Source organism: Caretta caretta, chromosome 17 (genome assembly GCF_965140235.1).
Source record: "Caretta caretta isolate rCarCar2 chromosome 17, rCarCar1.hap1, whole genome shotgun sequence".
NCBI lineage: Eukaryota > Metazoa > Chordata > Testudines > Cheloniidae > Caretta > Caretta caretta.
The window spans coordinates 14,328,762-14,343,629 of NC_134222.1; the positions used below are offsets into that span (position 1 = coordinate 14,328,762).

The window sequence follows — 14,868 nt, forward strand, 5'->3', positions numbered from 1 at the left end:
CTAAACTGGGAGGAGTGGTAGATACGCTGGAGGGGAGGGATAGGATACAGAAGGACCTAGACAGATTGGAGGATTGGGCCAAAAGAAATCTGATGAGGTTCAATAAGGATAAGTGTAGGGTCCTGCACTTAGGATGGAAGAACCCAATGCACCGCTACAGACTAGGGACCGAATGGCTAGGCAGCAGTTCTGCGGAAAAGGACCTAGGGGTGACAGTGGACGAGAAGCTGGATATGAGTCAGCAGTGTGCCCTTGTTGCCAAGAAGGCCAATGGCATTTTGGGATGTATAAGTAGGGGCATAGCGAGCAGATCGAGGGACGTGATCGTTCCCCTCTATTCAACATTGGTGAGGCCTCATCTGGAGTACTATGTCCAGTTTTGGGCCCCACACTACAAGAAGGATGTGGATAAATTGGAGAGAGTCCAGCGAAGGGCAACAAAAATGATTAGGGGTCTGGAACACATGACTTATGAGGAGAGGCTGAGGGAGCTGGGATTGTTTAGCCTGCAGAAGAGAAGAATGAGGGGGGATTTGATAGCTGCTTTCAACTACCTGAAAGGGGGTTCCAAAGAGGATGGCTCTAGACTGTTCTCAATGGTAGCAGATGACAGAACGAGGAGTAATGGTCTCAAGTTGCAGTGGGGGAGGTTTAGATTGGATATTAGGAAAAACTTTTTCACTAAGAGGGTGGTGAAACACTGGAATGCGTTACCTAGGGAGGTAGTAGAATCTCCTTCCTTAGAGGTTTTTAAGGTCAGGCTTGACAAAGCCCTGGCTGGGATGATTTAACTGGGAATTGGTCCTGCTTCGAGCAGGGGGTTGGACTAGATGACCTTCTGGGGTCCCTTCCAACCCTGATATTCTATGATTCTATGAGTTAAAAGTAATTTCCTGTAGTACACCTGTTCCTGATATTTGTGGTTTTAAAGTCACTTTTTACCATTAATAGATCTGTACCAAAGTATCTTCCCCCTGCCACCTTTATTTCTCAAAAGATCTGCACAGTATCTAGCACAATGGGATGCTAGGTACATGACTAGGGCTCCCTGGCGCTATGAAAATACGAATAATAAACAGCAGAAATTGACCACATTCATGATCCAGCAAACGCTTATGCACCTGCTTAGAGCTACACATGAGTAGTCTCATTGAATTTAATAGGGCGACTCATATGTGGTATTGCTAAGCCCAAGAGCTTAGCAATCATGAGCTAGCCCCCCCAAATCATCAAACTGGCTTAAAGAAAATTATTTTTTTAATAATACATTTTGGGAGGAGGGGGAGTTATATGCCTTCTCATTTTCAAACATTTGAGGTTCATATTTTCAAGCTTCTCTCTGCAGCCATGAGGGCTGGAAACATTGTTTTTTTTAAATGAAACTGAGAAATTCATATAATCCCATGACCCCAGGAGTTGCAGTTTAGGAAAAATTCAGGATACATTTGTGAGAGTTGGCAACGCTGCTTATGCATAAAATGAAATGTGCAGAAGTATTTGCAAGATCCTGGCCTGACTGATTATACAGGAGAAAAAAATGAAACCAACTATTCACAGAGTGCTATCAAATAGTGGGGGAAACGAAAAAGATTTTTGCTTGTGACCTCCTTCAGTGACAGTTATTTAGGAGCTACTTGTCACAATAATAGCTACAGAAGATAAGAGAGCACAATGTGATTTTTTTAAATTGGCATGTCCCATTCATATCAGTGACTTATTATCATACATTTAGTATCGCGGAGCCTATGCTCATCACTTCTCAACAACAATCTCTCACCTGAAAGGTATCATACTACCCTTAATTTTTAAGGAGGTGTATTTAATCCAAGTGTGATAAAAAGGTTGGAGGGAGATTCTAAAGGAAAATTATTGCACTTGCACACTGGGAGCTTGATTTTCAGAAGTGCTGAGCCCATGCAATTCTCACTGCAGCCAATTGGGGCTTAGTAATTGGGCCTGCTATGTCTTCGACAACCACCAATACCGTGAAAAAGAAATTTAGGCAAAACTATTGAAAAGCCCCTAGGGCTCAGGATGAATATACCGTTCAAAGTGTACTTGAGGTTCTAGATACTTCCTAGTGAGGAAACCGTTTCCTTACCCTTTTCCCAGTTTTTAGGTGGGGAAAATACAACCGAATACATAAATGATAACACGTTATACAGTATATTGAAGGAGAAATTGTTCATAGCTATGTTTCTAACTTCTTGAAGAAGGGATGCGAATAAAAGTAATGGAAAACAAAGTCTTCAAACAAAGTCAAAGCATAAAGTCTACTATGGCCAGCAAACTCAATTTTCTTGTGATTCCATATTTGTTTTATGGGATTGGTGTGTTTTTTTTTTTAAAGCCCGAGCTGTTGATTTCATGAGATTGAAAGAGAATCTGACCCTCCATTCAAACAAAAAGAATAAGTTTCTAGCTTTCATGGTTAGGGAGAAAAGTCTGAAATCGTGACGCGAGTGCATCCTAAAGGCTCAGAAACCAGAAGACAATTTTAAAAAGCCCCTACATTTATTTATTTCTTTTTAAATCTTATGATTTTTTTTTAGCCAATCCCATCATTTTGCGGACCAGATTCATGATTTTTGAACGGATGGGGGTGGGGGAATACTATTGATATGTTCATACTCTGTGGGCTCAAATGTATGTCTCTTGTGGCCTTTGCTGTGGAACTGAGGGAAGCACAATGGAGCAGCAACTGCGCCTACAGACATTTTGCTTATTATTTCTGGCTCTGAGGGAGTTTGGGAAGAGGCATTCCTTGCTGTACCTGTTCAGCAAGTGAAAAGAGCTCCTTCCAACCCCGAAAGACCCCGCCTCCCTTTCCTCATGCCCATCAGTGAAGCCAAACTCAGTTATGGCTCCTTTTTGTGCAGATGTTCAGAAAGCTCAGGTGGCGTAGCAATGACCTTTTCCTCTAAGTGCTGCCATATTGGAGTGGCCCTTATAATGTATATCATAATGATATCATCAGTCTTTAATTTAATAAAGAGAGCATAGACAAAGGTGTCCCAGGAAGGAATCTGTACGTCAGTGGCACTGAGCAATTTGCTAGATCAGCAGAGTGGCAAGCAGTTTGGTGGAGTAAGCTAGGAGGGTACTGGAAACTGTACAGACAGGAAATGGAGAAAGCCGTTGTCTCAGGGGGAATTGTGACTTGAGCTGGTTGATACTGATGCATTTAAACTTTTGTTGTCCCTGGAGCTGACCAACAGGGAACTTTGCTATTTGTAATAAGAGATCCAGGGAATCTGGATCAGAAAAATACAGCAGTACTGGGACTTTATAAGAATAAAAAGTAATGACTGTGACGTGTGCCCAAGGTGTAGCTCAAAGCAATTAAATTGTAGGTTATCAATAACTGAAACTCAGTTTGCATTAATTCTTTGGATCAGTTTTGTTTGATCAAACACTATTAAAAGTTAAACAGAATAAGATCATCACGTTTGTTAAGACAGGTCCCAAGCATGGAAAGAGAAAAAAATAAGCAACAGATTGCTTAGGATGACATGGTACGTGTCCCCAGTCCCCAAAGAGCTTAATTATTAGTTAGAGTTTTAGTGAGAAGGCATGCCAATTGTGGCTTTGAGGGATTTGTTTTATCATTAGAAACTGCCTACTAGGTGAATACAGTGGTGGTCTGAAAACACAGCAGAGGTGACACCTTCAATTCCAGGGGAAATACCTTGCTCTCGGAGCCCTTCATTTAACCTTCTTATCTGATATTTTTAGTGTCTCTTGGGTGCACAAAATTTATTCAGCACAGCCCTCTGCTGTGAAGTGAAATTCCTTATACAATACCTACTCCTCCCCTGGAGAAAAGACATTATAAGTCGTGGTGTCCCCTGTGTATTTTTTCCACATTGGTATGTATATCTTCAATGTGCAGCCCCTTAAGTACCATTCCCATGTGCATTAGTTAATAGCTTAGAAGACATAACATTTAGTTGCTCTCAATTTATTTTATTTGGGAGATGTCAAACATTGAACCTGCTCTTTCTCTCAAACCATTACATCTATACTATACAACTATACATCTATCACAAAATGGTATCAAAGGTCCAGGAGTTTTTCTTGTGTCAATGTTCCTAATAAATGTATCTTTGCACAACCAATAATTAATGTATATAGTCCAGCAAGAACACTGTAGTACACAGTATCCGTTTAGAGAGTTCAAATCCCACAGCAATGCGATCTATTTTATGATTTTTGTGGAGAGTTTTAAATCTTCTGCAGCAGCATTTCAAGGTCATAGATACACATTTTCCCTTAATTTTCTAAGACTTTTTACACATATAATTATTTCTGAATATTTAATTCACTAGCCACTGGAAACTGGAAGGAGAGAGCCCTTTATTTCTTCATGACATTGGCCACTCAATACACAGCTTTCTTTTCTTCTTTAGACCACAAAGGAGTTTCTTTCCATCCACGCAAATTAAAGAATCAGGGGTGTCCCATTTTTTTTTTTTTAAAAAAGCACCCTCATTAGACAGTTTTGGGGAAAGTCAGCTTGCTGAATCAGTAAATTACAAAAATAATAATTATGTCTCTGATATGGTGATATAAGATTTCCTTTCATTATTGTCGTGATGTTGTGCCAATCAGCTATGAGAGTTTTATCAAAAGAAGAATAAAAGAAAGTGCTGATGATTCTTTGAGTATTGGAAAAAATCATTTGCTAAGCTTACAGACAAATGGCATGCACATGGAATCTGCATTCGATTCTCTCTCACACTGTCCTTCCATTTCTCTAATGTCACCACTTTTCACTTGAAGCAGAGAATATTGTGATTTCTCAAGGTACAGGACACAGATCCCAAATTAATCCAAATGAAGTTACCAAATAAGTTTGCTGTGTCTACATGATTATTACTCTGTCATCTCAATAACACCAGAGAAATAGGCCTGGCTGTTAGAACATGATTATCACTCTATCAGCGAAACACCCCTCGAGAAATGAAGACTTGTAATACAAACACAGAGTTGCATGTGAAATACTGACACTCTGTATTTATGAGTTTATGATATTATATATATATAAAAATACACACACTTGTGTTTTCATGTGTGTATCTGTAATATGTAATATATGTGTGCATATGTATTTATCCCTTTTATATCTATCAGTATCCATAATATATCTTGTAAATATCTATGTGCATACAAAAGAACGACACAATGCCCACAAACACATGTTAATTAAAGCACCAAGGTTTGTACAATGAATACAGTATGTATGTGGCATCCTCCCGAAATCACTTTGTCAGTCTTCCTAATCTCCATAGAAGAAAACATGGAAATATGGGCCCAGGTCCTCTTCTGTAATCTGGCTCCTTCGTACAACTCAGGCAGTACGAGGGAGTTGGAACCTGGACATAACTGGCCACCTTAGAGTTCACTTTGTAGGGGAAGCTCTTTGTAGATATACAATTTGCTCCTACTGAACTTCTCCGGTAGCACAGAGAGCATGTTGAGACCAGTGAAAGGCATGTCATTGATGCGGCAAAGATCCTCCAGTCCTCAGATGGCATAGATTAGAGCAATTCTTTGGTTACTCTAATTTATAATAGGACTAGTTCTGGAAAATCTGCGGCTTCAGAAACAGAGAGATCCATAACTAGCTCCATCACATTCTTGGGCTTCATGCGAAGAAGTCCTTATGGGACTGATTAAAAGTCAATAATGAGTCTTTCCATTCATTCCAGGCTTTGGACTAAGCCCCAAAAGCTCTAGTATCACAGAGCACAGTAACAGAGGAAGTAGAACTGTTATACCCATCTTTGAGATCAAACATGCCTCCCAAGGCAACCTCACTCACATTTCCATAGCATTTTTCTATTTTGAATTAGTATTCATTTTCTTTTCTTTCTCTGATAATATAAGCTATTCTCTTTGGTGTCACAGGCATCTTACTGTAAAATCTTCTAAGACAGGATAAAGAGCTGGCCACTCGAAAATATACAACTCATTTTATTGTTTTTTATTGTTCTGTTTTCCTTCAGCTTTGACATAGAGCGAGATTAATTTTTTTCACATGGATAGTTTATTTGCAGAAAATTGCAGTTTCGGCTGACTCAAAAAGATTCACAAATTTGGCATGAATTCACAGATTAGTTTCAGACAAAAACAATTTTATTTTATTTTTTTTAGCCTGCATTCGCAAAGGCCTTAGATATCATTCATAAAACAGCCAGATGAGCTGAGGTTTATAATCTTTTACCCAGTAATGAGGGCACTCGCCTGGGCTGTGAGAGACCTTGGTTCAATTCCCTTGTGTCTGATGTGGAGAAGAGATTTCAGGTTGGGTCTCCCATCTGCAGGAGAGTGCTACGGCCTGGTGGCTAGATGGTGGTCTGGGTTGTATGTGTCTCCATTTCTCCTGTTGAAGCTGTTTCATTTTGTCTAAAATACTCGAATAGTCATTGGGCAAGAGAGTGAGAAGGACTCTACAACCTGGTGGTCAGGGGGACTCACCTGAGAGGTTGGAGACCCAAGTTCAAATCCATGCTCCAAAGACTGTTTAATTACTCACACACAATAGAACAGCTTTAACAGAAGAGATTGAGCAATACCTCCCTCAGAATATCCCATAGCCCAATGGATAGGGGCACTTACCGGCAAGATGAGACACTCACGTTCAAATCCCTGCTCTGCATCACAGAGAGGGGGGGACTGAAACCAGTTCTCCTATTTTCCATGTGAGTCCACTGGGCTAAAGGGTGGCAGTGGCCTCTCCTCCACTTCTGGCAGTTTCTTTTGCTTCCTTTTTAAAAATGCCCAGATAGAAAACAAAACATTTTGTTTGACCCAAAACAATTTTTTTTGCAGAATTTTTCAATTTGCCAAAAATGTTTGGTTTCAGATTGACCTGTTTTTTTCTGAAACTGCCTGCAAACCAAAAAATCAATTATTCACCCAGCTCTAGAGAGGACAGATCCTCAGCTGGTATAAATTGTCATAGCTGGTGTAAATTGCTCTATTATGTCTAGCTGTGACAATTTACACCAGCTGAGGATTAGCCTTGAGATATAGGCATATATGTCTGAGCAGGGAGTTGGACTAGGTGACCTCCTGAGGTCCCTTTCAACCCTGATATTCTATGATTCTATGTTGCAACAGTTATTCAGATTGAAAATCTGATTATACATTGCTTAATCAAACATTTGGATAAATAAGATAGTCACAGAAATTATTATTGGAAAGGACAAAGGACATCCTGTTAGGTATCTCACCTATCATACAGAACAATGGCCTCAGAGTCACTCATCAATTGTACTGGATAAAGTACACCTTAAACAGAATTTTTTGTTTTCAGCACATAACCATCTTTCATCCTGAGTCCCAAGGACCGTAATAAAATTGATTATGCAAATTAAAAACAAATTAGAAAATAGAAAAAACTTGCAGCTCTGTCATCTGCTGACACCAATTAGTCCGTATTACGCAAGTATTTGTACAAGGGAATAGCAAGCCTTGTGACGCAATTTGTACTCAATTATCAAAGAGAGAAGAATGTCATCTGGTACAAAAGACCTTGCTATTGCCTGTTAAAATGTTTATCTTTTGCATTGAAATGGATTTAATTGTAAACAATAAAGCTGAAGATCAATGAAAAGAACCACTTAGTGAAATTGAACAACTTGTTGACACTCCTTCAGTCATTGAGCTGCTTCTAGCCTTGATCTGAGAATGCAGAACGCTCCAATATTTCACGTGAAACAATTTAGTTAATCCAGTCATTAAACAGAAGACACATCATAAATGTGCCACCTAAATTACCAGGAATATAATACTGAAAGCCCTTGATGTTAGATTATTTTCTTTTAAAAAGCCTCTTTACTTAACACAGGGTCATAGCTTTTCAGAGTAGAGGTGACGTGCATAACATCTAAATTTCCTTCTATCGCAAAAATCTTGTCAAATGGAAAATACTGTACAGTACATACATGCAATCCCTGAAGAGAAAACTACACCATGATAACTCAGTCCTGCTCCAACCGCCTCTAGAAACAAATAACCACAGCAAAAAGGTTAATTTCTAACAGACACACCTCTTGATTTTCTAACCTATCCAACTAAGAAGCTGTAAATTAAATAATTAATTTTAAAAACAACGAGGAGTCCGGTGGCACCTTAAAGACTAACAGATTTATTTGGACATAAGCTTTCATGGGTAAAAAATCACTTGTTCAGATGCAACATCTGAAGAAGTGGGGTTTGGTTTTTTTTGTTTGTTTTTTTACCGTTTATGGCCAAACAAATCTGTTAGTCTTTAAGGTGCTACAGGACTCCTCGTTGTTTTTGTGGATACATACGAACACGGCCACAACTCTGATAATTAACTTTGCAACTCTGTTAAGCATCCAATAGCTAGCTAAGAGCCAGAGACTGTTTGTTAAAAGAAACTTTTCTCAAATGGGATGACAAACTTGCCACGTGGGAAGAAAAGGAAGGCAAATTAACATTCAATGTTAATAAACTGTTTGAGTACTAAGGGTCTCCTTTCTCTCCTTGTTTCATTTAACATGTAAGTTAAAGAGATATGGGTCCCCTCAAACCACACCATTTGTACAGCATATTTAGCAAAATAGAAACACAAGAATTGCCAGACTGGAGCAGACTCAACAGCCATCTAGTTCAGTATCCTATATCTGAGAAGTGGCAAGCACCAGATGCTTCAAAGGAATGTGTACACAATAAACAGATGTGGGGTAATCTGCCCCTCATATTAGAGATTGCTTTAAGCCCTGAAGCATAAGGTTTAATATCCCTTCAGCAAAGTTTTTGTCAGTGTTAATTATAACACTGTATATTCTTGATAATCATATAAATATCCAATCCCTTTTCCAATCTTGCTGAGTTCTTGGCCTCAGTAGCTTTCTGTGGCGCTGTGTGAAAAAATATTTCCTTTTATCAGGTTGGTATTTTCCAACTTTTAATTGAATTATATGTCTTGTTCTGAGACAGGGAAAACAGAAGTGGTTCTATCTCCCTTCTCTAGACCAGTAACCATTTTATATACTTATATTATATCCCCATTTATTCATCCCCTCCTTAAAGTGAACAATCCCAAACTTTTCAATCTCTCTTCATATGAAAGCTTTTCCAGGCCCTTGATCTTTCTTGTTGCTCTTCTTGACCCCCCCCTTACGTTCAGTAATATCCTTTTAGAGATGGGGTGACCAGTACTACACACATTATCCACATGAGGCTACGGCACTGATTTATAAAAAGGCATTTTAATATTCTCTTTATTATTCACCATCCCATTCGTTATGCATCCTAACTTCTAGCTTATTTTTTTATTTCAGCGGCACCCTGAGCAAAGGTCTTCATTGAACTGTCAACTATGATACCCAGATCCCTTTCTTTATACCGTTAATTTAGAACCCCATAAAATCTATGAGTAGTTCTTTTTTCCCCGTCCATGTACATTTTTTGCATTTATCAACTTGAATGTCATTTGCCATCTTTACACAAAGTAAAACTATTTTCCCATGTTTATTTCCCTCCCCACCCCCCCACCGCTCCTCGTAACTGCTGGAAATGGCCCACCTTGATTATCACTACAAAAGGTTTTCTCCCCCTCCTACCCCCCCCCGTTAATAGCTCATCTTAAGTGATCACTCTCCTTACAGTGTGTATGATAACACTCATTTTTTCATGTTCTGTGTGTATATAAATCTCCTTGCTATATTTTCCACTGAATGCAGCCGATGAAGTGAGCTGCAGCTCACGAAAGCTTATGCTCAAATAAATTGGTTAGTCTCTAAGGTGCCACTAGTACTCCTTTTCTTTTTGCGAATACAGACTAACACGGCTACTACTCTGAAATTTGCCATCTTGTCGCCCATTCACCTATCTTGTTTAGGTTTCTCTAAAGTTCTTCATACCCCTCTATGATCCTCACTAACCTAAATAACTTTGTGCCATCTGTAAATTTTTCAACCTCACTACTGACCTCTCCCCCGCCCCCGCCACTTAAAAAAAACCCAATGACATAGGACATGGTCTGAATCTTGAGGACCCCCACTGTCAACTTTTTGCCATGGTGAAAACTGCCATTTAATCTTACTCTTTGTTCTTTGTCTCCTAGCCAGTTTTTGATCAATGAAAATACTTTGCCTTTCACCCCATGATGACTTTGCCTTTCATCCCATAGCTTCTTTAAAAGCCTCTTGTGTGGGGCCTTGTCAACTGGTTCTCCTCTATCCACTATTTTATTGACATGTTCAAAGAATTCCAAGAGACTAGTGAGACACATTTTTTCTTTGCAAAAACCATGCTGGTTAGACCCCATCATGATCTTCCAGATTTTTTATATTCTGTTTTTAAATATGACTTTAACCATTTGCCACATTCTGACATAAGGCTTACTGGCCTAAAATTTCCTCAATCACCCCTAAAGCCTTTTTTAAACAGAGCTACAACATTTGCTGCCCCCCACTTCTCTGAACAGTGAGTGTTTTAGTGAGAGGTTGCACATTTTGTTAGTGCCTCAGTCACTTCATACTTGAGTGTCTTCAGAACTCTTTGGCGGACCATCTGGACCAGGTGACTTATTGCTTTTTAACTTAGCAAGTTGCTCCTCTTCTTTTGACACCTCAGTCTCTAAGAGTACCTCATCTTTATTATAAGGCATCCATGCACTTTAGGGCCTGATAACACATATTGAGCATAACTTATACCACTGTTAGTAGTCCCATTGACTTTAACAGGACCACTGTATTTATTTGTTTGGAGGCTTTTCTAGTAACCCCTCATCAACATAGAAGCTCTGAATTCCTTTCATGCATTAAATGCATGTAATGAAAAAGCCCATTTCTCAGAAAGTCTCTGTGAAGTAAAGGAGCATTTATCCCATTTGATGGAGGGGAAGTGAAGCACGGAAAGACTAAGGTCAACATTTTCAAAAGTAGTGTCTGAATCTGGTGCCTCACTGTGCAACTGCCTAATCTGAGACCTCTTGGGGCTGATTTTCAGAAGCACTGAAAACCAATACCTTATAATGAGTCAGTGGGAGATGCAGGTGCTCAGCACCTCTGAAAATCAGGTCCAAGGTGTCCCAAATTGGATACCCTAAAAAACCAGAACCAGCTGTAATCAGAGAACAAGGAGTCTGTAACACAGCTGGGAACAGAACCTGGCTCTCCTGAGTCCCAGGCCAATGCTGTAACAATAAGACCCTCCTTCCTTCTCTCTGAGAGTAGTTAACACTTGCACTGTGAGGCCCTCAGCCTATTAATTCCAATACATGTAACACTGAGTTTTGTTTGCTCGGGATAGGATGCTCCCTCTCATAACATATATACAATACTTATACATAGCATAATACTGCTTACCTACTGCAATTACCACTAAGGAGAAGTGTGAAGGGAGGGGTTTTGGGTTTTTTTGTTTTTTTTTTAAATACTGAATAAAAATAAATCAATGGAAACACTGAATACTAGATAGTAAAAAAAAAAAAAAAAAAAGGGAAAAAGAAGAAGAAGAAACAGAAACAGACACCATGATAAGGCTGGATTTTTATGTCCCATTTTCAAAAGGTTCCAGCTAACCTTAACATACAAGTAACTTTCGCTGAGATGAAAAATAGATTGGTTTTATCTCCCCTTCCTTGCCCATTGATTTGCTTCAGCCACACAGCTACATAAAATGCTCATGACATTAGCTCACCCAGCTTGGATGTGACAGGATTACTTGAATGAGCTTGAATAAAAACTGGCTTTCAAAAGCAGCTTGAAAAGTATCACCTTATGAACATTGATCGAATTTAGCATGGCAGCTCAGTTTAATATACTGAGGACAAAAAGAGCTGTGTGATATGTTTATACGGAAGAATAACACATTTATTCCCCTAGAGAGGTGTCATAGCCATAACTCACTAGCCACATAACACTGTGTTTCCTTTGTGAATTTGTTCTGTAGCGCCAAGAATTTTCTCCCCTAGGTCTTACAGTGAAGGGTTTCAGAGCAATTTTTAAAGACAGTGTCAATACAAAACCATAGTTTTAAAACTGCTTTTCTTCTCTGGCTATCACCACCTCTATGAAATTAACTGTAAAATATCAAACAGTAATTACCACAATTTCAGTGGCTTGCTTTGTACAGGAAGTTACACTGGGTTTGCACAGTGAAACTCCACTGATCAGCATCACTGTGAGGTGTAATCATGCACTAGCTTAATACTAATCTGCTTAAGCTTCCAACATTGCAGAGGAGATGTCTGAAATGACAATAAAACTCTTTCCACGTAAATTCAGGAGTTCATGGGCAGAAACTTGTTCACCTAATCGGGGGGGGGGGGGGGGGGAGCTAAACCTGTGAATTGAATGGGGCTATTCATGTGAGAAAAGGGAACAGGGCTAGACCTCACACAAGTATATCTAATTGTATTAGGTGTGTAAACCAACCCTGTCTCCAGCCTTCCATCCCTATCCCCTTTTTAAACTGTCTCAATTTGGGTTGTGAAGCTACTTAACAGCATCCTTTTAAAGAACTATGTGCTGGTGGTAAGTTGAGGCCTATAAGTTATATGCATGTTTTCTCTGGCTCGCAAGATTTCTCTGGAGCTCCAGTAATCCAGAACATCAACTTCCTCCACTTCTCCAAGTGAAAGCCTGGTAACATTTAAGTGTATTTTTTAAAAACTCTATTATAACTGAAAGGCAATAGGGATGCAAATGACTGACGTGCCTGCAGTCTTAATTTCCCCTTTGCCAAGTTTCTTGTATAGAAAATCCTCAGAAAGTGTAAAACATGTGGCTCTACTGAAATCAGATATATGTCCCCCTTGTTTTTGTCTGTTTCTTTATTTCAAGATCACTGATATTGTCATTTAAAGCTTCTTTCAGCATGTAAAAAATGTCCTCATAGGCCAAATTCTGTCCTTAGGGGAACATTCATAGCATTTAAAAGAGATTAAGCAAGTAAGATTCTACAGAAATAATAATAATAAAAAAACCCTATAAAATGTAGCAGAAAATAAGTTCCTTTCTATAGCTTAAAAAACAAACAAACAAAACAACCCACCCTATAGGAAATATAGCAGGGACATAATGTTCTAGGAAATTCCATAGACTTATTCAAAAACATCTGTTGAAAGGATCTCATTTTTTATAAAATCCTACAGGATTTGCCATGAGGTTACCCAAAGAACTTCCATATAATTCAGTGGGAGGTACACCTGTGTTTCTGAGGGCCCTGTGCTGTCCTATGGTCTTTCACTGTCATTCTCCATCGGAAGGAGCACCAAGTATAAACTACAAGGATTTGCTCCACCTAGACATCTCCTTTCCTTGCACCTCTCTCCCTACTCCCCTGTTCTTTAAATCTATTGAGCACTGTCTGGTTTGTTCCAATTATTGGCACTGACGGGCGACATCCAGGCTTGCGGCTGTCCTCTGTCACTGAAACGGTACAAACAAATTGAGGGGAACCTGACTATTTGTTTTAGTCAAATTAATTTTCAAACATTGAGGCAGGGAGATGACGGGAGCACAGAGAGTTTCCACTTTGTGCATGTCCATCTGTATAAACGTTAATCACAATCAGGGAGGCTGCGCCGTAGGCTGGCTCTCGTTTCATAGACCTCAGAGGAGGATCAAGGCTCCTATTACAGCAACCTCCAGTATAGCGAAGAGTGCATTATGGCATAACAAATTCTATATAATAAAGCAAATGTTATTGGAATGAGCTGAATTAGCCTTACGAAACCTAAGGTGGGGAAATACATACAAGTATAATAGAACAGGACCTAGCACACGGGACAAGACCTTTGATTCACCTAGTCCAGCAGTGGCTAGGTACTTGATGCTTGTGATGCAGGAATAAAAAACCACAATGTGCCTACCCAAACAAACAATGCCATACAATAGGGGAAAATTCCTTCCTGACCCCTTTAGGTGATCAGTTTACAATATAAAGCATGGAATTTGGGTACCCATATAATACCATGGATATCACTTTTAGACATGCGTGCCCTCTTTAATATCATATTCCTCTGCTGCACGGAGTAGGTTAACATTTCACTGACCACTATCTGAGTTAGTTTTTAAGAGTAACAGCCGTGTTAGTCTGTGTTCGCAAAAAAAAAAGGAGTACTTGTGGCACCTTAGAGACTAACCAATTTATTTGAGCATAAGTTTTCGTGAGCTACAGCTCACTTTCCACAGTATGCATCCGATGAAGTGAGCTGTAGCTCACGAAAGCTTACGCTCAAATAAATTGGTTAGTCTCTAAGCTGCCACAAGTACTCCTTGTCTTTTTGAGTTAGTTTTTGTTTCTCGATCTAATGTTTTGGGAGTGATCCAATAGCAGGTTCAGGGGAGATTAACGACACCTTTAAACTGGATGATGTAGTTCTCAGGTATGCTCTAACTTAAGCTCTTCATCCCAAGCCTCCATATGGAGGAAGAAGAGCACAGCCAAAGCATAGCATGTATGCCAGAGTTGTGTAAAGGGACCGTAGCATGACAGAGAATCATCCCTAAATTGTACAACTTACTTGTTTCTAGTCGTTCATGGGCTTTATGTTAATTAAAGTAGCAGAGTGGTACAGTAATGACAGCTTCTAGCTGTCTGGCAGAGTAACCTTATTCCAATAGAAATACACATACAAAGACTTCATAAAATACATCAGCATGAATTATCATGGGGCCTTTAGGAAAAGTAATCATCTTCTGATTAATGTGAGTTCAATACTTGGCTAAAAATAAACCAATAAATCCTGTGTACATTCCCAAGGTAAAAGACATGCAATCCAGACCAGTTTCAAGTATGATCACCCACATTTTTATTTCTGCTATAAATATAATAAGGTGGATCAATTGGCTGGATCTGACATTTCTATGGAAAGCGACC

The 14,868-nt window shown here is 39.3% G+C and overlaps 1 protein-coding gene across 8 annotated transcripts in view; it reads right to left on the minus strand.

The window, feature by feature from the left end:
• Positions 1 to 14,868, minus strand: part of AUTS2 (activator of transcription and developmental regulator AUTS2) — a 986,895-nt gene that overhangs the window by 31,335 nt on the left and 940,692 nt on the right. The window lies entirely within an intron of this gene.